This window comes from Callorhinus ursinus, unplaced genomic scaffold (genome assembly GCF_003265705.2).
Source record: "Callorhinus ursinus isolate GAN/ISIS: 27379988/994484 unplaced genomic scaffold, GSC_fseal_2.0 scaffold11, whole genome shotgun sequence".
Classification (NCBI taxonomy): domain Eukaryota; kingdom Metazoa; phylum Chordata; class Mammalia; order Carnivora; family Otariidae; genus Callorhinus; species Callorhinus ursinus.
In genome coordinates this window covers 49,287,093-49,313,233 of record NW_027397073.1, presented here as the reverse complement: position 1 = coordinate 49,313,233, position 26,141 = coordinate 49,287,093, and the positions used below count along the sequence as shown (strand labels likewise).

The 26,141-nt window shown below is 38.0% G+C and overlaps 1 protein-coding gene across 8 annotated transcripts in view; it reads left to right on the top strand.

Moving 5' to 3' along the window:
- The first annotated feature begins 2,838 nt into the window (after nucleotides 1-2,838).
- The window catches only part of GREB1L (GREB1 like retinoic acid receptor coactivator), a 272,431-nt gene continuing 249,128 nt past the window's right edge, over nucleotides 2,839-26,141 (top strand). For all 8 annotated transcript variants that reach the window (XM_073898430.1, XM_073898429.1, XM_073898428.1 and 5 more), the window contains exon 1: nucleotides 2,839-2,981. The gene's annotated coding sequence lies outside the window, so the exon portion shown is untranslated. The remainder of the gene's footprint in view (nucleotides 2,982-26,141) is intronic.

Genomic DNA, 26,141 nt, shown 5'->3' with positions numbered 1-26,141 from the left:
CGATGTTGAGCACTTTTTCATGTGCCTGTTGGCCATTTGGATGTCTTTTTTGGAAAAATGTCTGTTCATGTCTTCTGCCCATTTCTTGATTGGATTATTTGTTCTTTGGGTGTTGAGTTTGATAAGTTCTTTATAGATTTTGGATACTAGCCCTTTATCTGATATGTCATTTGCAAATATTTTCTCCCATTCTGTCGGTTGTCTTTTGGTTTTGTGGACTGTTTCTTTTGCTGTGCAAAATTGGAGCCAGGATTCAGAGTGCTCAGTCAACTCTTACACATTTTATAATCACAGAAGTCTATTGGGCATGATGAGGGGTATACAAACCCAGAAGGGATTTATATATAAACAAATAAATTTAGGGCAAGGGAACGTATTATCTAATAAAGGAGACATTAAAAATTTTTTTAAGGATTTTATTTATTTATTTGACAGAGATAGAGAGAGAGCACAAGTAAGCAGAGCGGCAGGCAGAGGGAGAGGGCAGGCTTCTCTCGGAGCAGGGAGCCTGACACCGGGCTCAATCCCAGGACCCAGAGATCATGACCTGAGCCTAAGGCAGATACTTAACTGACTGTGCCACCCAGGTGCCCCTAAAATGTTTTCAATCTACCAGAAATAGATTAGCATCACTAACTTTTAACCTTGTTAGGGACTTGTTTTGTTTATTGATGAATAGCCAGTTCCCACTATACCATCTGGCTCACAATACATGCTCAATAAATATGTGTCGAATGAATGAAGAATGAATATCAGAGTTCTATAATATTAATCTAAGGTTCTCGAGCAATTGTGCCAAATTTGCCTTTACATCTCCAGAGCCTAGCATGCTTGGCACTCCACAATGGTCCTTGAACTAAACTGAAAGAAAATTGCACTGTGGTTTTACTTTAAGGCTGCTCATTGTTCCCAGTTTCCTTATCTTTAAAGTTGATAGTGTCCCTCTCCCCAACTCTACAGACCTTGTGAGGGATTGAGTTTTTCAAAAGATTCTTTCACCTGCTTTAACCTCTTGTGTGCTTATTTCATATTCACAAGGTCAACTTGAAATCTCAGGTTTCTACTGTCATTGCCACATGTATGTATAGTTCTCATGGTGAGTTTGGATTCCTTTTTGATATGTTGAACTATACTGCTAATCATCTGCATCTTTCTATGTTGTAGTTGTTTAAAAACCATATTGATTTCATTTACTAAGACTGTATTGTGTGCAAGATCCAGAACTGTGGGAATACAGCAGTGATTGAAAGCTGTGTTTCCTGCCCCCGTGGCATATTAAAAGTGTTTCTATGTGAATTTAAAGACCCGACAATAGGGATTCAATTGTAAAACAAACCAAAAAACCATTTCTGCTTCTTATCACCACAAGGAACAAAATGATTTTAAAGAAAATGGCAGTTGAGTGTCTCTTCCCAGTGGAGGAGGGATAGAAGCCAAATGAAAGCACAAACAAATCGCTTGCTTTTGCTAGTCATAACTGAACTATGCCTTAAGTTATTTTCTGGTGATTCCAGACTTCTGGTCAATTCCCTCCGGATCGACCAAAAAGGGGGGGGGGGCGGCGATTGCATTTCGGCTCGTTAAAAAAAAAAAAGGCAAGACAAGCAAACAAAACGTACTGAGTTAGAGCTCATAGAGATCATATGAGATCTACTTTAATTGAAGTTGTCTTTAAACTATAATTGACAATGATATCGTAAGAATAGACTGATAAGCAACCCGCCCGAGACTGGGTGCCGCTGTAGCTTCCTTATTTCCACCAACATGCTGAGCTACCCGGGGCTATACTTGTCCCCAAGGCACTAAAAGTAGATCAACTTTTCTTTACCTAGACTCTTTCACCACATCCAGCATGGAGCTGTTTCTTCCAGGGGGTGGGCAATTCAGTAAAGGAGTCTAGTAGCCTATCTCTGGCAACAATGACAGTTTTTAAAATGGAGCTACATCTCTACTAACAGAAACCACCAGCTGTGAAAAGTGGAGCTCAATCTGTCACTATCGGCCGAGCATCTCTTGAGAACGTTTGCTCCCGCAGCACCCGTCATGGTCCAGGGCCTGCTGGAAGTGGCTGCCGGTAAGGGCGGACGATCCCTCCTGGTCCGGGAAGCTCGGGACAAGCCGTTGCGAGCAGGGAGCCTCCCCCAGCGCCCGGTCGGGGTCCGCCGGCGGGAGGGCATGCTCATCCAGGAGGTGCAAAAGTCGGCTCTGGCCCGGAGTCCCCGGGTTTGTTTGGTTTTGTCCGCGTCCTGCCCCCCGTCCTACCCCCCTTCGTGCAAAAGGCCAAGGGTTTTTGACCCACCCTTGCCCAGGCCGAGTCTCTGTCCTGCGGACAGAGAAAGCCATCACGCAATGAAGTGAGAGCACTCTGTGAATGAATGCGGAATCCGCGAGAAAATAATTTTTCTTCCTGGCTGAGCGCGTCAGCCGCACTCTGGGGGGCAATCCTCTTTCCCAGAAGACCCCCTCCACACCACTACCCTCCACACCCCACAGTGGCCACACACATCATTTGTGCCGTGGAGTTTGGAAATGGAGGCGTGAGCACAGTGGACTGAGGAGGGGAGGGAGCGTCGTTGGAGAGGGTGGGGAGGGAAATGTGCGCCCACTACTCTCAAGGAGGGCAAGGGAGCCCTAAAGGCCACTCGCGGGCGCGAGGGCGGCGGGAGGCCGAGAGGCGGGGCGGGGGGAGGGGGCGCGGGGGTCCCCGCCGCGGAGGTTCTGGGGAAGCGGGAGGGGCAGCACCTGAGGAATCCGCCTCCGGCCCCGGCGGCCGCCGCCTCGCTCCGCCCCGGGGAACTGAGCGCGCGGCGAGCGCGCCTGCCAGAGAGACGCCAGCCACCGGCGGCGCTAGCACCTCGGAGGAGGGCGGCCGGAGCGAGCGCAGCGCAGCGCTGGGACCCGGACTGGGGGTGGGGAGACGAGCCCCGGCCGAGGCGAGGGCCACCCCCTGGTCCTCTGCCTTAGCGCCCCGCCAGGGCCAGGTGAGCGGCTGAGGGGGCTCCGGGGCGCGGGCGCGGGGAGGTGAGAGGTCGCGAGCCGGGCGCGAGCGCACGCCTCTGCCGGGCAGGAGCTGCCCTTTGGCGGGCTGTGGACACCCTGCCTGCACGGGGAAGCGCTGCGGCTGACTTTTTCTGGAGGACTGGGAAGGCGGAGCGGGGGTGTGAGCGCCACTGTGTTTGCGTGGCGAGGTCAGGCGCCACTGGCAGCCTCGGATCCAAACTCCTTCTCCCCGCCGCCTCGCGTCAGCCCTCTGAGGGGACCTAGCCCGTGCGGTCCGCGCCCGGAGGCCAGAGGCCTGTCACCGCGGGCTCTTCTCGCTGCCTTTGTGGCGGGAGCGAGGAAGCCCGAGCGTGGGATGGGAGAGGCTGCGGCGCGGCGGGGAGCGCCGAGGCGGAGGCGGCGGGGGGCGCGCCACGGACCGGTCTCCCCGAGCCTAAGGGGCTTGTGAGGGGCTCGCCTGGCGGGTGGACCGCAGGCAGGGAGGCACGGAGGTGACGGGGGGGGGGGGGGGGGAGATGGAGAGAGCTCGGCTTGGGAAAGTTGAGAGCGTCCAGCGGTGCCTGGGCGGTTGCTCAGTGTCCACTGGTTTCTTTTCTCCACACCCAATGTCACTTCGTCACGAGCGCGCGCGCGTCTCCAGCCATCGTTTCCATTTTTTCTGTGAGTGGTGGAGGACCACTCTTAATCGGAATGAGACACAAAGGGTTGTGTTGACAGCTGACCCTGACACAAGTAGACGGCCAGATGAGGTGTGTTCTGTGGACTGGCAAGGGTGATGATGAGGCAGTTTGTTAAAGTAAATCAATTCCCTTAGACCCTCTTCCGAGCACCATTAAATTATCTGTATAGATTCAGTTCGTGGGGCTTCTCAGTTAAATCGAGCCCAAGTAAGGTCCAGAACGATTCATCTGCACGGGAACAGCTGCTGTCTCCAACGGAGGTGGACGGATCCTGGAGAAACTCATTCAATCATGCTCCTTTCCTGTATGAACGTGACTGTCACAAGGTCCTTAACCACCCTACCCCAGCCCTCTGACTCCTGTCCAAAAGACAGAAACCAAATTTTAATTTCTATTTTTCACACCTTTAGAGCCCCGCCCCAAATCCCACTTAAATCTCATATTAAAACCTAGCCGTTTGAATGTGGGGAAGAAATTTTCCGGAAAAATTTTTTAAATTAAATGCCCCCTTAAAAGACTCTCATCCCTCTGAACATTTTCTTATACTTTAGATCCTGGAATTCTGCTCTGAGTTTTGTGACTGTGGTGTTCTTTTTCTTTCTGAAAATTTCTATGTGATTTTATAAGTTGCAATACTGGAAAGTTATTTAAAAGAGAAAAAACATCAAAATAATTGTTTCGTTGAAAATGTTTAGTAATAAAATTACGAGGATATAGGCATGTGTTTAAAGGGACATTTTAAATTAATATTGAAAAGTAATGTGCATAGGGTAAGAATTTCACAGTGTAAAGTAAGTTTTCTCTTTCCCACTCCATACTCTCAATGTCCTCCTTCCCAGAGGCAACCACTGTTGCCAATTTCTTGTATATTCTTCCATACATCTTCTATTAAAATGGAATTAGATTATGGAAATAAAGGATGAAAGGCATGGAGTATAAGGAAAGACCGAACTACATATCAATGGTGATGACTATGCGATATCCACTCATGATGACTTTAGAACCTTGTATTTGGCCTAAGGCACTTACTACAGTGGAAGATCAGTTAGAATGCTAAAAATCTTGAAACAAGTATACTGTGGAAAGCAGAACTGTTAAACTATGATCCCTGCCCCTCCCCTCACATCACTGGTTTCTCTACACTGTTTTTAATAACCTTTTAAAAAAATTTTTTTCCCTCCATTTTGGAACTCTTTATGAAGTAAAGGATGAGCACTATAACTTACTCCATCCAGTGAAGTATATTATTGGAAGACATTGAAAAGACCTATGTATACACTCCCATGGACATAACATAATATGAAAATTTAATGGTAAGGGAGAAATACGAAGGCCGAGTTTAAGATATTTGGTCACATCTAGTTCCAGGCTTGCATTTACCATAAACTAACTAAGTGAAATAACTTTCTTAGAAGTGCTTTTGTTTCCCCTCTCAGTTAAATAAACGGATTGAACTACTTGGTTTCTAAGGGTCCTTTTAAATCCAAAATTTTATTACTAAAATAGTTGTTCTTAGATGTTCTGAGACCGGCTAAGGATAACCCAGTTGGACCTGTGTGTACTAGACAGTAGAGTGACCAAAAGAATATTCCTGATTTGTAGATTCATCAAAAAGAAGTTAGAGGTGTTTAAACTACATTCCTGTTCTTAAGAGATTGATGTCATTGAAGAACAGCTACTTCATTTTCCCACAAAATATCTGTTATGATAGAGGCCAAACCCTAAGCTGAATAGGCCTCTGTGTATCACCTTTTATGGCTAAGGAGAGTGAATTTTTTTCACAGCTCATGGTGCCATTTTTAGGGAAATTACTCTTACCAAACTCTTACTTTTCTTTTTGGTAAGTGGAAATAAAGTTCACTTATCTACTTCAAAAGAAGTTCACATTATTTACTTAGTAATTCCCACAAGCATTTAGAATGTGAATATCCCTACAGCTGTTTTATTTACTTTATAAGTATTCACTTAGAGATCATGTTCTTAGTAGGAAACTTTTCTAATCTTTAAAACACCTGCAAACTCTAGGCTAATGATCCCTGGATGGGTGCAGGGAGCTGAGGAGTGATTGCAAGGTTATGAAAGTAAAAAGAATTAGTTGATTTTAGTCACTATATATGATCTCAATTAAGGTTTTTCAAAAGTACACTGTAATAAGTCAGTCAGAGAAAGACACCATGATTTCTCTCATATGTGGAATTTAAGAAACAAAACAGATGAACATATGGGAGGGGGGGAAAGAAAAAAGAGAGAGGGAAACAAGCCATAAGAGACGTAAAGATAGACAACAAACTGAGGGTTGGTGAAGGGAGGTGGGTGGGGGATGGGCTAGATGGGTGATGGATATTAAAGATGGCACTTGTTATGATGAGCATTGGATGTTGTATGTAAGTAATGAATCACGGAATTTTACTCCTGAAGTCAACATTGCACTGTTTGTTAACCAACTAGAATTTAAATAAAAATTTGAAAAGAGAAAAAAAAGCACACTGTAAATGGTGATTGCAAAAATCATTGATGTTAAGAAGGAAGTCTCATACTTTAGAGCTTCAGAATCACCGATAAAGAATATTATGTAATTACTTTGAATAAGTCTGTAATATGAATAAATTATTAGTGAAGTTTTAGGAATGTTTGATTGGGACGATAAGAATATAAACTAGAAAAATGGGTTTGTAAGGGTGCTTAGAGTAATCTTGATTGACAAGACTGACAAAAACAAAAGAAAAATAAGTACTAGCAGGAAGTTCTAAAATGGTAGAAGTTTTTGTTTCTTCCAGCTCCCTTCTTAGTCTTGCCATATGAATGTATATTTTTACAGATGTCTTATCATGTTACAGATACATTTCTATCCTGATTTTATATCAACATTTTTTATACCTTATTCCCTATTATTTGTAGAAATTTTATAATAGTTTATTCAATTAATGTACCATAATTTACTTAACCCTTCCTCTGCTTGGGAATTTTCCAGTATTTAAAAGTAATATGATGACTGTCCTCATGAATGTAACTTTCTTCTCCTTCTTCTCCTTCCTTCCATTCTTCCTTCCATCCTTTGGATTATTTCTTCAGAGAGGCTGTAATGATGTAGTTGTAAATGGGTGGACTCTAAAATTAAAGGTTCAGAGTTCAAAACCTCACTCCATCACTTACTGGCAAAATTTATTTATAAATATTTCTCTCAGAACTTTAGCTTCCTAACTTATAAAAGGGGTATACTAATAGTTCTCTACGAAGTTAAGATAAAAAGCAATAGTGTGATGAAAACACAAGTAAATGTTAACTCTTATTTTTAATAGAACATTTCCAGATTCCTGGTTATTTCAATTACTTTCCAAAAGGATTATGTAAATTTATACTGTCATTAACAATCTATGTGCATGCTTATGTCGTTTTAAAACATTTATGTTATTGTGACTAATTTGATCAATGTAAAATTGTATTCCTTTGTTTTGATTTGTATTTCTTTGGCCTTGTGCAGAGTGAGAGGTGTTTTTTTCAGCAGTATTTGCTACAGTTTTCTAAATGGGGTGATAGACATTTTACCACCTCAGTCATTTTGAACTGGACTATAAGCTGGCATATAGGACAGGTCAGTTATACTGCTAATGAAGACTGAATCAAATGTTCCAATAGTTCCTTTCAAATTAATTGCAGTTTGTTTGTTTGTTTTGTATTTTCAGTCTATGGTAACTGTTATTAGTCATTATTATTTTAAATCTTTGGAAAGTAGCTGCTAAAGTTAATAATGTATCAATTCTACCTAACTGAAAATGCAGTCTTCTTTTTTTTCCCTTTGAGGGGCTGATTTATAATTAACATTATTGTGATCACAATTTGGTGGATTTTTACTAGGAATGCTTCTCAAAACTTGGGCAAAAGAGTCGGGGAGAAAGTTTCATGAGCCCTAATCATGGTATCTTTTGGCTACAAATGGATAATGAAGTTATTCCCTCTGACTTGAGTTCTTATATAGTCAAGGTAATTTAGACTACACAAAAGCATGCCCTTGTAAGTTCTGGCGTTCCAGCAGCCCTGATATTTCTGGCAAACACACACCCAATGTGGATAACAGCAGCTCTTTGTGCTGCTGAGCCCCAGGAGGGCTCCCTATTGTGTACTCTTCCTTCCCTCCCATTCTTGACTGACTGGTGATAGCAACTCCTCCAAGTCCAGATGTGAAGCTCCCACAGCGACTCCTCTCTTCTACCCAACTCTGTATTTACCCCTACTACCTACCCCTTCAGCATATTTACTTTTGCCCTATGATATGGAGATTCAGTATCTTTTCAAGGTTATGGTTTTCAGATCTTATTTTTTAAATTTTCTATGCTTTATAAATGTCTTCAACAGTCCTTACAATAGAGACTATAGGCATGATTAACATAGATTAACACATAATCAGCGCTTGATAAATGTTTGTTGCTGTGAACCATATCTTTATATGGTCTTTTCTCTTCCTGGGCATGGTTCTATTTTTATGGTACCAGTCTGGAGAAGCAAGTTCCAGTTGTGTCCTGGATTGCTGTGTTTGCCTATATTACCCAGTTTGGGAGTTAGGAAACCTGCTTGCTCTAGCTCTTTTAATTTCTTATGTATTTGGGTAAATTCTTAATTCCTGTACCTTACTTTCTTATGTAAAATGGAACTGATAATTACTGCTCTAATTATCAACTTTCTGCACAGGATTGTTGTAAAGATAAAAAGAAATAATAAATGTGGACATGTTTTGGGAAGAAAGGTTGTATAAATTCATAAGAAAAAAAAAGTTGTTAAAATTACACATTATCATTATACTTCAGGAGTGTCCATACCTTTGAGAAAACTTCACCTCAGTGTAGAGCTGCACTTGGAGCTTGGAGTTAGATGAAAATTCTTGGGGTCCAACCCAAACTATTCAATCAGAAACTCTGGGGACAGCGTCCACTGATCTGCATTTTAGGGGCGCCTGGGTGGCTCAGACGGTTAAGCGTCTGCCTTCGGCTCAGGTCATGATCCCAGGGTCCTGGGATCGAGTCCCGCATCAGGCTCCCTGCTACTTGGGTAGTCTGCTTCTCCCTCTGCCTCTCTCTCTCTCTCATGAATAAATAAATAAAATCTTAAAAAAAAAACCACAACAACCATTCTGGTGCTGAACCACTGCTTTAGGGAGTAGGAAATGTCAACAACCACTAGAAAAATATTCTTCTGTTAAATATTAGTTATAAAATAACCCAGAAATATCATAACATCATTTTTGCATGCCAAGTATGAAATGAAATTTAGCTATTATTATTAGCTGCTGTTTGCCTTTTAGTCTCTCAAAATTCAACTCAGAGGAATTGTATATTCGGGTGCCTCTCAGGTTCAAGTAGGTAATCTGAATGAGTGAAGCACCTGTAAAATAATATGGGCTAACGGGTTCTGGTGGACAGGAAGTCTGAAGACAGTAGAATTTCTAAGACTTCACTGATTTTTGCCCCATGGGACTGTGTGTCACTGTTGCCAGATGATTTCATTTTTCAAATGGAGCTGAAAATTCATATTTTTAAATGAGTTTAAATGTTGCCAAGAAATTGTAAGAAGACATAGGGACCCAACAAAACAAATTTGGAAAGCTAGATAATTTCCAACCTCTCACTTAATTAACATGGGTGAAAATATTTGCATTTAAATGAATATGACAGAAGAAATAGACCTGTTAAATATTATTAATAAAGAAATACATATGAAAACCACACACTTTTAACCTTTCAGTTTATAAAGATTCAATAGATCAGTAAAATTTAGTGTTGGCAGTGGGGTAAAGAATGGTCACTGTTGTACACTAAGAGTGAAAGCAAATACTTACAACTTTTCTGGAGAGTAATTTGGCATAATGGATCAAGACTTAAATGTCTATTCTTACCCTGTCCAATATGGTAGTTCCTTGCCACATACAACTATTTAAATTTAAATTAATATTAAATAAAACTAAAGATTCAGTTTCTCAGTTTTGTTAATCATATTTCAAGTGCTTTATAACTGCATGGGGCTAGTGGCTACCATATTGGACTGTGAAGATATAGAAGATTTCCATCATTGGAGAAAGTTCTGTTGGGCAGCTTTGGTTCTGACTCAAATTTCCCTTCTAGGAATTTGCTAGAAAGAAAAAATTAGACAAATGCACAAAGGAATATGACAAAAATATCACCCGAATCTTTACTTACAGGGTAAAAAATTAGAAACAAACTAAACATCATGTTTTTATTAAAAATTAGGTTGCAGTAAATATCCATGATATATAGATAAGTGAAAAATAATCTTATTGTAGAACCATTTTATTTGGGTAGATAGCTTAAGTACATAGAGATTAGTTTTTCTCTTCTGAGATGCATATGAGTAGAATGAAGCTTTCAGGAATCTTTTTTTTTTAAGATTTTTATTTATTTATTTGACAGAGAGAGAGAGAGCAAGAGCAGGAACACAAGCAAGGGGAGTGGGAGAAGGAGAAGCAGGCTTCCTGCTGGGCAGGGAGCCTGATGTGGGGCTCGATCCCAGGACTCTGGGATCATGACCTGAGCCGAAGGCAGACGCTTAACGACTGAGCCACCCAGGCACCCCACTTTCAGAACTCTTTTAGCCTGCAGCTCTTATCCAGTAGAATAGGCTGGCTTTCACTAAACCATGGGCAGAGCTGCTTGATAACTCTCCAGGCTGTGTCAATATCACGTGGGTTCCTGTTAGAAATTCAAAATCTCAGGCCCCACTGCAAGCCCATTGACTCATCAGAATCTCAGGCAGGGCCCGGGAATCTATATTAACAAGCTGTCCACCTTCTGGCTGGATTTGCCTCCTATCGCTGAATGTTTCAAGCTTCATTTGTTTTGTTTTGGCCAAGTGAAATCTCTTTGAACTCTGTCCAGGTGCCATTCTAGGTGCTGAGGATACCACAGTGGAGAAAACTAACAAATGATTCCTGCTCTTATGGGAATTAAACAATAAGCAAGAGAAAACGAGTACACTGTTGTATTTTAGATTGCGAGAAGTGCTAGAGAGGAAGATGAAGCAGCAAGGGGAATTAGAAGTGAGATAGGAGCTGTGATTCTCTATAAGGTGTCACTGAGATGTGACACCTGAGTGAAGTCCTGAAGTCTGTGTGAATCATTGGAAAGTTGAGAGGAAGAACATTGTCACCTGTTGTGGGAGGGGTTAGCAAGGAGGCCAATGCCACTGAAGGGGAGAGGCAAGTGAGGGAGTGAGTGGGGGATTAGGTCAGAGAAGTAGTCTAGATCTTTTGACTTCAAAATTCTTTGTTCTCTCTAGTGTACCACACTTCTCAAATTCTTTGGTTAATCAGTTTGTAAAGAGATCAGACATCCTTAAATTCACTGTTCTTCAGTGCGATCTGTCAACACCTGCCTGCCTTGCCTAGGGTGCTTGTTAAATGAGGATTATTTGTCTCTTAACCTATTGAATAAGAGTTTCTGGCGTGGGACCCTGGAATGTACATTTTAACAATCTTCCCAGGTGATTTTATGGACATAAGAATCTTAGAACCACTCCTCACAATTATCATCCTGGGCATTTAGTTTTTATAGAGCAGGAATGCCTAAAATTGTCACCACTGTCTGTAGAGGTCACGATGTGAAGAAAAGATGTAATTGGTGTAATATCTCATTTATTTCTTATTTTTAAACCAAGTAAACCAATACTACTTATAGTAAGTTTATGTCTGTATCTCTGTTGGAATATTCAGGGAACTAGGAGGCTATTACTGTCATTCTTATCCACCACAGAGGGTGGGTGAACCTTTTCACTTCAGGGTTCTGTCTCCCCCTCATCTGGTCTGTTTTTTTCAGAAGGGCAAATTCAGATGTATTTGATTTTTTCATCATGTCTTCTCTCTCCCTCTCTTTCTTTTTTACCTCTTGTTTCTTCTTCCCTTCTTGAAATCTAACCATCCTAAATTAAACACAATTAACATTTTGGTGGCAATTCTTTTATGCACATATTCAGTGTATTTATATATATTCACCAACACAAATAATTTTACATCATGGGATCATATTCTGTTTTTCAAAAAACTGTAGTCACATCTTTTTAAAAATTCAGGGAGCCTAATTCCCTCTGTACCCTCCCCTTTGCTCCAACAGTGTGGCCAATCTGCTGTTTATTTTGTTATAACTTTTTCCATGATCATGTAACCTTATATTGTCTGTTTTCAGCATTTTATCTATACTATCATACTTTATATATGTAATCTATCATTACATACATATTAAAAATCATGTTTCTTCTTTCACTTAATAATGAAACACAAGGGATATACTTCTAAGTCAACTGGCATAGCTTTTATTCTTTTTAATGACTACATGATATTATGTAGTATACATATTCCACAGTTAAACACCCATTACTTTATTGAAGGACATTTATTTTAACTAAACAGAAGACCCAGTTTCTTTAGGTCATTCTCTGACATGCTCAGCTTGATGGCATTTGTCTTCCATCTTTTCTCTTCATTATCCCAAGGTGTTATCAGCACACCCAAACCTCATACAATTTTGACTAGAGTCAGAAAAACGTTCTTTTACTTCAGGCTAAACTCTTTTTTGGAGAGTTTACCCACATACATAGATGTCCCAAATTGCATTGGCCAGAATTTACCACATGCTCGTGTGTAAACCAGTCACTGATAAGGAAAATGGAAATACCATGACTGGTATAGAATAATCAAGATTCACCCCAGAGCCTGGAGAAAGGTGTCTTTACTCTTAGGTAAGCAGGTAAAACCTCTGGGGTTTTTCATATTGAAGCTCAGGAATGGTTCAATTAGGCAACTGGGCAATATGTACCATGAAATCCAGTTTCCTTCAAGGTTCTTCATAATCTGATCTCATGATAATCTAATATAAAACCTCTATTTTAGACAAGCCTATCAGTTGTCTCTCCTGCCTATATATTCTGCTCATGTACATTCCTATCTATGGCTTGGCTCATGTTTCTCTTAGAAATCTCTTCTAGTTCTCCAGAGCTGGCTGTGGCTATTTAAACTAAAATTAATTAAGGTTAAATAAAATAAAAAGTTTAGTTTCTCCGGCACACTAATCACATTTCAAGAACTTAATGGCCACATGTGGATAGTAGCTACTATATTGGACAGCACAGGTGTAGAATATTCCTGCTGTTGCAAAAAGTTCTGTTGGACAGCACTGCTTTAGAGATTCTTGTAAATCATACCTATTATTTAACACCGTGTTTGCCAAACTATGGCCACCTATATGAGAATCAACTGGAAATGCTATTTAAATGCAGATTTTAAGCCTTAGGGGTAGGTCCCAGGCCACTTTCATGCCCAGGAATGCTAAAGAACCACTGCCTTGAGGTCTAGTTTATTTTCTTTCTTTTATGGAAATATACTAAATATGGGAATTTTCATTTTCTCCTACTCTAAACTTCAATAACATTCATAATTTATATATCACAGTTTTAGAATTGTATTATAGATATTTATATTCTCTATTTCAGAAAGCATTTTTTTCTGATGATTAGAGGATAGGTCCCTTTAGAGAAGGTACTATGGCATTTTATAGTCTGTATTTTCTAAAATGTCTAATATGGTATTGGCTACATGGTAAATACAAAGTATTCACTGATTAATTACACTCTACAAAATTGATAGTCTACATTCTATATGTAATTGGTAATTCTTTGAAAAATCATAACAGTGTCTGCAATACTGGAGATGGAAAATAAATGATGGTAAGAATATTTCCACATTATTCTTTCTCAATTACACTTGTTTGGAATACATCTGAAAATTCTGCATAGATTTCTGACACATATTATATGAAGATATTCCCTATAAAGGTTTAGATTTGCAGCATTTTTTTTTTTAATGGCTGTTTTAAAAAGTGCTCTGATCCCTTGATTCTCTAGTGGAACATAAACTAATCAAACCTCTGGAGCCATAGCTCATGGAGAACTTGGTGTTGCAACTGAACTCCCGAACTGAATAAGGGTTCATTTCCTAATCAACTAGAGAGTCTCAGGTAGCTGCTCTACTCTGATGATTCAGTAATCATTTGAAAATTGTTGGAGCAGGAGGTTACGGTCTTGGCATATTAGAGAATGGCTAGACCTGTATCTTCACAAGTTGGGGCACAGTGGAGGATCAAGGTAGACTAGTAATATTACTACTAGTAATTGTAATAGAACAGCAGCATTTCACTTAGGATTAATATAAGGAATGTTTCTTTTACGTTCTCCTGTACATAATTTCACAGGTTGTATTGTTACCTGGGTTGATATGAAAACAAACAACTACATTTTCTGATAGGCTTGTCACCTTATAATATAAAATCAACCTAATTTCTTATTTAAGAAATAAAATCTCAGGGCGCCTGGGCGGCTCAGTCAGTTAAGCATCTGACTTTGGCTCAGGTCATGATCTCGGGGTCCTGGGATTGAGCCCCACATCTGCAGGGAGTCTGCTTGTCCCTCTCCTTCTCCCTCTGCCTCTCCCCCCGTTCATGCTCTCTGTCTTAAATAAATAAATAATCTTTAAAAAAAGAAATAAAATCTCTACTGAACAAATAACAATTTTCCTCTTAAACCCTTGATATATTTTTGACTCTAAGGTGATTCGTAATTTGATTCCAAAAGTCACATTTCCAAGATAATGGATCAACTCACTAAACATGATGCCTGATACAAAATAGACCCTCAGGAAATGTTAGTTTTTTTCCTCATCAGACTTGCTGAGTTGTAGTCCTCTGACTTCATCAGAGAGTACCAATTTGTATTAACTGTTTTGCCTCTCAACTAATATTACCAAGTTCTTTATTTTCTAGAAAAGTTGGACCATGTAAATACCAACTTTTCTCCCCCATGTTCATATAAATGGAATGATCTAATACTAGGTGTGATATTTTCATAGTATTCTTGGTCAAAAGATGTAAGAAGTTGTTTGATATGGACAGGTATTAAAGGGACCATCTGCACAATCTACTGAAGCCAAGTTGGAGTCTGGAAGCATGGTGTCTGGGTTATGGTATTTCAGATACTCTAAATGTTTGAGGTTTTTCTGCCATCATAAAGACTCATGAGTCAGTGGTATGCCTTATCTCAACCTCTCCCTCCAGAGAAAGAACTGTGACTGAACAGTGTACTACATGGTGTGGTTGCATATCTGGCATTTCAGAGAGTGTATATATATGTCATAGAATGTGTGCATGCACAAAACCTAGCCTTTAATAAAAAACAACCATAAAGGTCTTTAAGACCCATATAGTCTTCTCTACTTAGTCCCTTCCTACTATTTAATCATTTAATTTATAGCAGAAATGAGTTTAATCCAGTAATTTAATAACAGTTAATGTATAATACTTCAGGCATTGTGCACATATCATTTCTAACCCTCACAACAGCCTTGTAAAGTAGGCATCGTGATTCTTATTTTTACAGCTAAGAAAACTAAGGCTCAGAAAGGTTTAAGTAAATTTCACAAGAGGCTAAGGGTAGGAGGTGGAAAAGTCAGAATTCAAACCTAGGGCTGGCTGTTTCCATAGCATTTGTTCTTTCCTTAAAAGTCATGCTCTTGGGTATGTGTCTTATTACTCAACTAGATTGTAAGATCTGGATATCAGAAATTGTATCCTATGTTTTATATTATCCAGAAAGATAGCTTTTGGCAAATGTTGCTCCTCTTGCTGAAGATAGTGTAGATAGGTGCTAATGAGCCTATTAACTCTTTCAGACCACAAGGGGACCAGCTAGCACCTTATTTTGGAGAAACAGACTGTACCAAGGCTACAGCTTGGTTAGTTAGGAATGTAGTAGGGGTCAAATCTTGGATGTACTCACCAAGCATGAATGAACACTCCATGAGTGCAAGTACTTTGTCCCTTTGCTCACTACTCTGGTCTCCATACCTGAAATAAGCACGTAATTGTTCCTTAATGAATATTTGGTAATGAATGAATGAATGGCTTCTGTAGGGATATGTTCCCTTTTTTCCATGGCTGTGGAATCCATCCTTAACCTGGGCCAAACTTCTTTCAGACTTAAGCCACTAACTCCAAGGGAGCTGGGAGAAGGGGCAGTAAATGGAATGATGTAGGCTTATTACCTCTACTGGAAATACTGAAATGAGGCCCACGCCCTGTGGAAGCTAGGTCAGTAGCATTATCTTTTGAATAAAGGAGGCTAACAAGGAAAAATAAATCCAAAACAATTCTGTGGCAGAGATGAATGGAGATGCATTTCATTTTTTCTTCTTTTTGAGTTTTACAAAATGATATCTTTGTAATCCTCCAAACATGATCAGTTTATCATCAGATTTACTTATTAACAAGTTACCTGTATATTTTAGCTAATATAGGCTTCGAATTTGTCAATAAATATCCTAGTTAATAAAAAGTAATTGGAGTCAGGGCGCCTTGGTTGTGTAGTCGGTTGAGCATCCGACTCTTGGCTTTGGCTCCAGTCGTGAGATGGAGGGGCTCAGCACAGAGTCCACTTGAGACTCTGTCTCCCTCTCCCTCTGTGCACCCCCTCCCTGCCCCCACACTGTTTCTCTCTCTCTAAAATAAATAAATACATCTTTAAAAAATAATTGAAAGTCATTTATTTTCAGGATAATAATGCATGATGGAATAGAGCCATATAATTGAAATTCTGGAAAAAATGTTTTGAAAAATGTGACAAATTTCTTGTACTGTATAAATGTTATAATTCATTTTGCTCATGAGATTTCAAATTGATAAGACTTCCAAAATCAAACAGCGTGGGCTTACTTTAGATACTGTTACATGGGAGATTACCAGAAATCTGTATGGTGTTTACCCTTGGGAAGCTAAAGTTCACGAATTGCAAACAGGCACCATAATTCTATCTTTTTTAAAAATTTTATTGTTATGTTAATCACCATACATTACATCATTAGTTTTTGATGTAGTGTTCCATGATTCATTGTTTGCATATAACACCCAGTGCTCCATTCAGTACGTGCCCTCTTTAATACCCATCACCAGGCTAACCCATTCCCCAACCCCCCTCCCCTCTAGAACCCTCAGTTTGTCTCTGAGTCCATAGTCTCTCACCATAATTCTATCTTAAAGTTTGTGTTTAACCTGTACTGATTTTTTTAAGGCTTTGAACAAATAATTGGCAATAGCAATTATAATATCAAGCTTCCTCTCAGTTCATTTGGATAAAAAGTAATTGCTGTACCAAATACATTTGTCATTTCCTTAAAATTAATTTTTCTCTTCATAGTTTTCCTACTGAGCAAGATATTTTTATCCAGTGGGGATAATAGAATTCTCCATTGGGCAGGAAATTAACAATGAAAGTCAACTTAATAAGTCTTTATCAAGTACCTATAATTGGAATTGTGCCGTAGAGAAAGAGAAAGGAGAATAAAGAGCTATCTCTGACCTTAGGGGAGCCTACAATCTAGTTAAAATGCATTTATGTGGCTTTTGGTTTTGTAGATTCAGATCTAGTTTTGTTTTAACCACGTTCTTGAAACCATTACTAATGTAGTAGATTTATATAACATAATACGTAAGAGTGTGCCATTTGTTCTGTTACCAAAATTATAAAAGAATTCACATGCACTGATATCTAATGGAGATTTAATGTCCATTCATTTTTTTAAACTAGAAGACATTTTTAACTTTGTTCATGAAGAATTGAATATAAAATTTGAAACAGTGCTGGTGATGTTAAGGAAATCTTAAGTTTGTTAGTGGCACTTCATGGACATTAAAGTATCTGTAAATAAAACAAAAACTCTGACATATATATTTTATATATATGAGTTTGGTCACTATTCAACTCATATCTTTTTTGTTGTCCTATAGAGCAGAAACTAATTTTAGTAAATAAGCTCATTTTGAGATGTTATTTATGTGGTAAATTTAAGGTATAAGAAATTATCATTTAGAGAGACAATAAGTAAAACTTCTTTTGACCTCAGTCTATGTTTAAAGCACATTTACAGTTATATGAGATTACTTGATACATTACTATTTTACTAAAGCATATAGATTATATTGAGAAATAATAAACATTTAGAGCACAGATCAAAAACATTTTCTTATAAATACAGTTCACTCTTTAGAAATTTGGATTCTTATCAATATTTCATCAGTGAAAGGTATGCACACTCTAATTTGACCCTTGATATATGTTTCTCATTATGTACAGTAATAAAAAATAATAAGACTAATCAGTACCATATTTACCATAAATATGTTGCCTTTTTACAAATTTTCTTTGATCTGAATTAAATTTTCTACCTGAATTGTGGTCCACCAGAGAAAGGAAGATATGTGTTAAGTAAAGAAAAAAAAAAAATGAATAAAATAAAAGACTTAAAGGATAATTAGAACTCAGTGCTATCTACAATAATATTTTGGCTTTAAACTCTCTTATTCTTTTATATTAGGGCTTATTAAAGAACAAGATCATAATTTAGTCTGCTAAATTCTAACTCATTACATTTATTTAGTCACTTATTGTTGTTACTATAGTGTTGTTTTTATCTTATTTAAAAGCTGGTTTTCTAGAAACTGACATGCATGAGAACTCTGTTCTGAGTTGACTTTTGTTAGTAGAATTCTGTTTTGTTATGTTTAAGGATACTTTTTCCCTTAACTCTTACATTAAAGTGTTAACATATAAATCCTATTGCAATGATATGTAAATAAAACAGACTAAAAATAGTTGTGCAGTCACAATTTTCTCTTTCTAAGAATTAGAGATTTAAATCTCTTAAAACACTAATGTGTGTGGGATGGTTATGATAGTCCAGCTGCCTTTGTGTGTGTTTCATTTAAATGTAAATTCATCTTAGAGACTCTAAAGATGAGCTCAGAAAGTAGAGAATTTTAATTTGAATAGTCATTTTCTTTTTTTCACAAATACTGAAATAAATCCTTATTTTACACTGAAGAAAAAAACTTTTTAAACAGCCAAAACTGAACTACCTTAGTTTGAAGGTTCTTAATGGATTATTCATTTTTTTCTCATTAGTAGTTTTTCCAAAATTATAAAATTATATTAAAAGAAAATTAATTTATATGCAGTAAAGGCACATATAACAGCAGTTCAACAATTTCCAGTATGATCTTGAGTATTATTTTGTGGTACTATGTAAAGGAAAATAGTAGTGTCTTAAAAAGAAATTAGGTTTCTGAAATGTATTTTAAATAATTAAATCTGAGATGTTAAAGAAAAAAAACTACTGAACCACAGTGACATGTATCAAACATGCACTTGTTTGTATACTATGTTTATATTTAGATTGTATTTTTAACCACTGCTTAAAATTTAGTCTGATACCATAATTATAAATCAACTTTCAGGAACAATTTCTGAGGGCCCAGTTTTGAAGAAGTTTACACTTTTCACTATTCCCTTTAACAGGAGGTCAAGATTCAAAGCTCTAACTTGGCTTCATTTTATACTCACTTGACATTGTGTAAGCTAGAACGTTCTCTTAAGGGAGGTTACCTTGTATTGACTTTAGCAGCTTTTTCTACTTCCCTGCAATAAAACAGACCATTTGTGTGAGTTGCTGTTGATTGCATATTTTGAAGTCATTTTTGTCTTTAGCCATTGCATTACCAGCCTGTGATTATCTTGTGTAAAAAAAAAACAAACAGACAAAAAACTCTTTGATCTACCCTAACCTTTCTATATGTAAATTTTGGAAAAGTGGTTCCATAGCATGCCCATAAAATGTACTCCTGCATTGACATTTCCAAAGTAATTATAAAAAGGATAATAAAGTTTACTAAAGGAATTGCTATATGTTGGTTGATAAAATTTACTTAGGTCACATAAATGTAAATATTTTCCAAGCAACTGTTATAGAGTCAAGGGTTCCCTTAAAAAAAAAAAAAGACTTTGTTTATAACTTAAATATCTTTCTTTTCTACAGTTAGGAAAGGTAAAGGAGTGTTTTCCGAATATTTTTATTGTGAGATCTTGAATTTTTATTTATGCCATTCTTTAATAATGTATCTTTCCATAGAGTGCTTGCAGGTTTTAAGACACAATTCTGCATATTTAGCTTTAATTAATAGTTGCTGTTGAGAATTTAAAACAGTTTTATAGTAGGGGTATGAAATGTGTATTTACAGTAGTATCATAATTTATAGATTCTGTGATATGAGGTCAGGCACATTGGTTTATAATCAAACTCAGTAATTATTTTTGTTCATGGCTTGTAAAAAAAAAAAAAAAAGCGTTTCCTGGATATAAACCACAAACTCTTTTTCGAGGTTGTCAGTGGTCAGTTGGTAGAAAATGAGTGTGATAAGTTAGTATTCTCTAGGTTCATTCCTATTTGGTCTCATGGTTTGAGAAAAAAATAATAGATGAGAACAAATTGGTATGAATATTTTTATGAATATTTTGAATATTTGAATAAATTTTGAATAAAAATATGAATATTTTTAACTTGGTAATATTCCATGCCATGTCTAAGAAACAAATATTGGGCTTCAGAGGTATTTTCCTTTCAAGAACTGTTATATAGCTATTTTCTCATTTAGCTTTTTATATGGACATTCTGTTTTACTAAATTAGATGGTGTTGAGGTGGGAGGTGGTATAGGTAATTGTAAAATGTTTATTTATACTTTCCCCCAAGTGTTATTACCTGGTAACTGAAAATGCTGTCTGAATCTATTTTTGTAGTGCCAGGGAGGGTGGGGGATGGGAAGAATGAAACTTGAATCAGTGACCATCTGGCCCAGATTTGGCTGATTTCCTGTGCACTGCCCTTTGTTTCAGCCAGACAATGGATTGTTCCTTTTACAGATAAGAACTCTGTCGATGACTTTGTGCTGAATCAGCAGGTTTGGTTGGGGATTTCAAGCATAGACTCATATTGAAGGGTTTTCTGTTGTTCTGGCATCACTATTCTTGTCCTCACATATTATAAAAATATACTTATGGTTCTTTTCAATAGTTTAATAGGGTGGTGGGATTGCATACAAGTCAAATTAAATTAATTGGGAATGTAGCTTTCTGGTTTGATATTGCCTTTCTCAAACATTGAAATTTTCCTTGTCTGCAGTTTCCAAAATTAATATCTCCCTGATTGTGATTTTTGATAAATCTTTATTTGGATGCTTCTTTATGTCTGAACTTGAATTTTCCACTTGAATCTGAATCTTTGATGATTTAAATTTAATGTTGTCCTAATCTGGGCTAGGCTTTGATGGTGTGGTTATTATGCAAACGTTAAGTTTTCTGTGACATCTGTTGACATATATTTGCAAATTACGTCTTAGGGAGTTAGAGCTATTTTCCTTACTTTAAACACTACATAATCATCAGGAGACCGTTAAAAAAAAAGGTTATTGACTAGAAGCAGGGACCTTTGTTGCCCAGCATTCTAAGTAAGCCAACTACCCGTTTCAGTAGGTTATCTCAGAAGCAATAGAGATCAGAGTGTGGTTAAGTGTCACTTTTCCAGAGGGCAAGAGGACATTTCAAGGCTTCCATCTTGCTGTGTGTCCAAGAAGTATGAAAATAATAGTTTTTACTTCTGAAATTTTAGAAGGATTATTGGCAAAATTTAAGTCAATCTTTTAGTTCAACTCATCTCTTTATAGCTGAACTGCCAGCTAGCACTGCAATATAGAATTTTCTCCAGACAACGTTTTCTGAAACCACTTATAACTTTAAAATTAAGCATTGATCAAAATGGACTGCTTTGAGATCTAATCTGTAATTCTTTTGTGTAGATAAAGGAATATTCGTTAGGTAAAATCAAGGGGACTGATCATAAGAAAAAAGCTTCTTAATAGTTCCACCAGGATCTAATTATGTAGCAGATGGGACCACACAGAACAGTGCACTGTCATTTGATGCAATTAATTTTAGGTCTGCGTGCACCAAAGGTGAATGACAACAAATGGCACAAAATGTTAGTTTGCATTCATATGGGGCACTGTCTATTCATATATGTTGCTTCCCTTCTCTTTTAGATGTTTTTAATCGACTGCTTGCTCTCTTTGATACTAATAGGGTCTCAGAATTGCTTGTTTGGTTTAAATGCATGGGTGGTTTGGAATACGAGGATGTTATGGATGTTAATTGGAATAGCATATTCAGATTTGGAGAATTAGTTAAATCTAGGCTGGGCACAGTTAAAAAGTGACAATGACAACACCAAGACAAGTTCTACTTTATTTTCCCTCCTGCTTTAATCAGACTAGTTCAGGGAACTAGTTCGAGGTAGAGGGGAAGGTCTTATCCTTTTACCCCCCCTCCCCCCTCCTGGTCACCCTTTACCCCCCAACCTCTGACTCTCCTTCAAATCTCACTGAGGAATTATAGTCTCTACAGAGGCTTGGTTGCAGATGCCTGGAAAGTTTACACTGCAGAGAGTTGTTTTGTTTGGCATAGCTAATCAGGAGCCAGGCTGGAATTGCTCATAGCTGTCATTCAGGTTTTGTTTCAAAGTCCAAGGACCTGCTGGGAAAAACAAAAAGCTAATGAAAGCTGACTGTATTTAGGCCTCAAATCTGTGGAATCTGAAATGATGTCCTGACAGTGTATTCTTATTCTTCCACATTCTTGCCGTTACTAAGGTAACAGATTTTTAGAGGCTTTCCATCTTCATTGTCAAGTATTTGCTACACTTATTGTTGTTTTTCAGATTAGAGCAATTCAGATTATCCCCTTTTGAGATGAAGGAAAAGAGAAAATAATGGAAATAAAATGTCTGAATCAATTACCCTGAATGCTAGTAAGATCAGGTTTTTTTTTTTTTGACACTTTAAAAATTTTTAGATATTAAAGTTTAGGACAAGATCTCAATTTCCCCCAGGTTTATGAGGGCTGCATGTGTGAAAATCACATCCCTGTAATATTAAATAGCAAATATTCATGTAATCAATAATGAATACACTTTATGGGAAGAAGATATATAGTGATATATCCTATCTTTAAGATCTTCCTTCTTGAATAACAAACCAAATTATATGAACCACTGATGTGCTTCAATTCTTATCTGTAAATGGGAAAATTAAGTAACATGAGAAGATGGACTTTGATGAACATATTTACCAAAAAATTTGTCTTTTTATATTTGTTTTCACAAAAAGATGTTTTGCCTTGGTGGGTTAGCACTCATATATATGAAAATGCTGTTGTTTTTATAGTCAGGAGACCATTTGGGGCACATATTACCAATGGTTTGCTAAGTGACAATGCAAAATATAATTTTTTAGAGACAAGGTGTTCTTTGGGTTGACTTTAGATTTGAGAATCCCCAGGAATCCTCCTCAGTAGTGCTATAACCTTTATGAATCTTCTTATCAAGATGCTGACTCATTGAAAGTTACTTTCTCTCCTGTGGCAATAACTACAATATTGAAATGATCTAGTTTTGGTACTGCCCAGATCATGTTCCTCATTTGGTATCAACACAACAGAAGCCTGCATTCACAGAGATAAGATCTGGCTTAATTATCTTCTGAGAAATCTAAGAGAGTGGGCAGCTGGCTGAATGGAAAAGAATCAGTTAAGAGTCTGGAGAAGTATTCAAAGTGTGTCAGGAGGCCCTCATTTTAATTTCTGTATCTTTGTTCATGCTGGCTTCCCAGCTTGGAATTTTATCTTCTCTCCTCTCTACCTAAATCCTACATTTCTCAAGGTCCAGCTCAGGTCCTTTTTCATTCACTAAGCCCTCTTTAACTTCTGTTGCTGCCCCCAGAGCAGTATTCTTAGCTGATCACAGTATCTAAAGAATTATGTTTAGATACAGTGTCTACATTTTCAGGGGAAGAGTGACCAGGTTGGGGGAGATATGGAAGAAAAATTACATAAAGGGAGTAGACAATTTGAAAGGGGCAAGTTTAATCCAAGAAGATTTAGAGAGAGACAAGATAGCTGTCTTCAAGGGCTGATATGTGCAGCTGGGATTAGATTTACTCTGATTACCTTTAAAGTAGTGGTTTTTAAATTTTGCTCTGCAGAGTTGCAGGCATTCTTGATGTACCTTGGGCTGCAGAGGGGTAGAGCCGGGGGCATTAGAGGACATGCTGAGGGCCCCTTGCAGCTCTCAACAGAAGAGTTCTGCTTTTAACTGCTTTATACATTGGGCTTGTGCCTAATACTTCTTTTAAAGACACATTGCACTGCTTTAAGGTTTTTAAATCATTGCTGTATAGAATAATAAATAGAGCAGAGTTTGTGTTCAACATAGGATAAAATGTTTTAGTTGTAAGAGACTTCAAAAAATTAAATGGAGCATTATGTGAAATGTGAGTTCCACATTAATCAGAAGCTTAATGACCCCTGCCAAGAATTTTGGATGATTTTTGCTCATGGGGAGAGGTTGGTTTGGGTCCCCTCTTCCCTAGATTTCCTTCAGTTCTAAGATTGTGTGGTTGATTTCTTCTTTTATTGTTAATATCAGATGATTTGATATTTAGCTGATCTCAACTGGTTTTTAGGTAAATCCTACCTCCCCATTAAATCATAAATCTCCAGAGTAGGAGCAGTGTCTTCACTGCTTTTGGATTCTTCAGATCCCAGCATAGATGTAGGGGCTCAGTAAATACCTGTTGATACAAGAAATAACTGCAAGAAGCACATGCTTGATTGCCTTATGACCTCTTCCAATCATAAAGTGTGATAAGGGAAGGCATTTGCAAGAATTTTTTTTCTACTATTGCTTTCTGCCCTCCAGGAATAGTAGAAATGACAAAGGAGATTTAAGATAAGCTTTTGTGTGTGTGTGTGTGTGTGTGAGAGAGAGAGAGAGAGAGAGAGAGAGAGAGAGAGAGAGAGAGACAGAAAGAAAGACCAGGAGGCCAAAATACTACTGTGTCTAAAAAAGTGAACATGACCTCTCCCTTCTCCTTCCCCAGCACCCTGAAGCCTAACAGGTTAAACCTTGAATGTGGAAATCATAAATTTCCAAATTGAGAAGTTGAGACACGTTAGAAGGGCAAAATGAGATTTCCAGGTATCTCAAGTACAGATAGGGAAATGTGTTATAAGAGGATCACATCATTAGCCTGGACTTCAGGGGTTTTTTGCTTTATGTTTCATTTCTTCTGATGTTGTTGAGAACTAGAATTAAAAGGATATGATTACAGGAAAACTTTCCAGGATCAGAATCTAGTAATCATGAAAGAATTGATAGGGGGAGACAGGTGCTTGATGAACACAGTGTAATCTGAAACAGCCCTTTCACTTATAGGAGACCTTTTCTATTTCTTCTCTTTGTATTGGGTAGAAAAGGGCAAAGTGTTTCTCTCAGCTCCTGGTGCATTGCCTTATGCCTAGATGACACTTAAGTGCTTATTTAATTGAGCTGAATTTTATTAATGGGACATTCAGAACCAATTACCAGTTCCATTGTTGGTGAAAATATTCATCATTGCTTGAAGTCTCCACCATACTTCTCCAAACTCAGGAGCTGAGTTTAGGGACAAGCTTTATGATGTCAGTATCTTACAGTTCAAATGGGGAAATTGGTCACATCTAAAAGCAAACAGGCTTGTGAAAGATCTCTGTCCAAGTCGTTCGTTGTTGACAAATGACGAGGGGAATGCCTGGAGCCAGTAATGATTCCAGCATTAAGGAAGTCTTACTATACCCTCAGGGAGAGGGATACTTTCATTGGGTGAGTAGTTGGAAATCCCAAGTATGTGTGCTGTAATATCTCAGTTCCTGAGTAATGTGCCTTACAGGCAGATGTAAAAATGAGTATACTTTTATAATTTGCCTCAAACACTGCATTCATCTCTATGGGATGTGCACAGTGACTGACACTCATTTAAATCCTAGCATCCTAGGGCACCTGGGTGGCTCAGATGGTTAAGCGTCTGCCTTCGGCTCAGGTCATGATCCCAGGGTCCTGGGATCGAGTCCCGCATCAGGCTCCCTACTCCTTGGGAGCCTGCTTCTCCCTCTGCCTCTCTCTCTCTCTGTCTCTCATGAATAAATAAAATAAAATCTTTAAAAAAAAAAAAATAAATCCTAGCATCCTATTTCAGCTTGTTGAATTCTGAAAAAGCAATCCAGGATGGTGTTCTGGTGAGTTACCCTTTAAGATGGCATTATTGTCTCTATTGTTATTAATAAAATGTATTATTTCCATTTAAGGAGTTTGAAATTTAGTGAACTAGTTTGTATCCTATTATACATGCCTCTAGGTTTTAAGAGTTTTAACATTGAAATGTAACTATTTGAAATCTCTGTAACAATCCAAGGGAGGAAGTATATGATATTTTAGGGTAAGGGATAAGTTTTATTTGCTTTGAGGAACTAGTATGCATCTTTGTCTCTGTTGATAAAAGAATGTTGTGATAAAAGATTATTGTGTTTCCCTTTCTATTTAGCCTGGTTTCCTAGGTGCTACATTTGATGCTGAACTATATTTACTGGTTAGCATATTTGATTCCTTCTCTCTCCTGGACCTGAACTTTCTTTTACTTTCTATTACACAGTATATATCTCT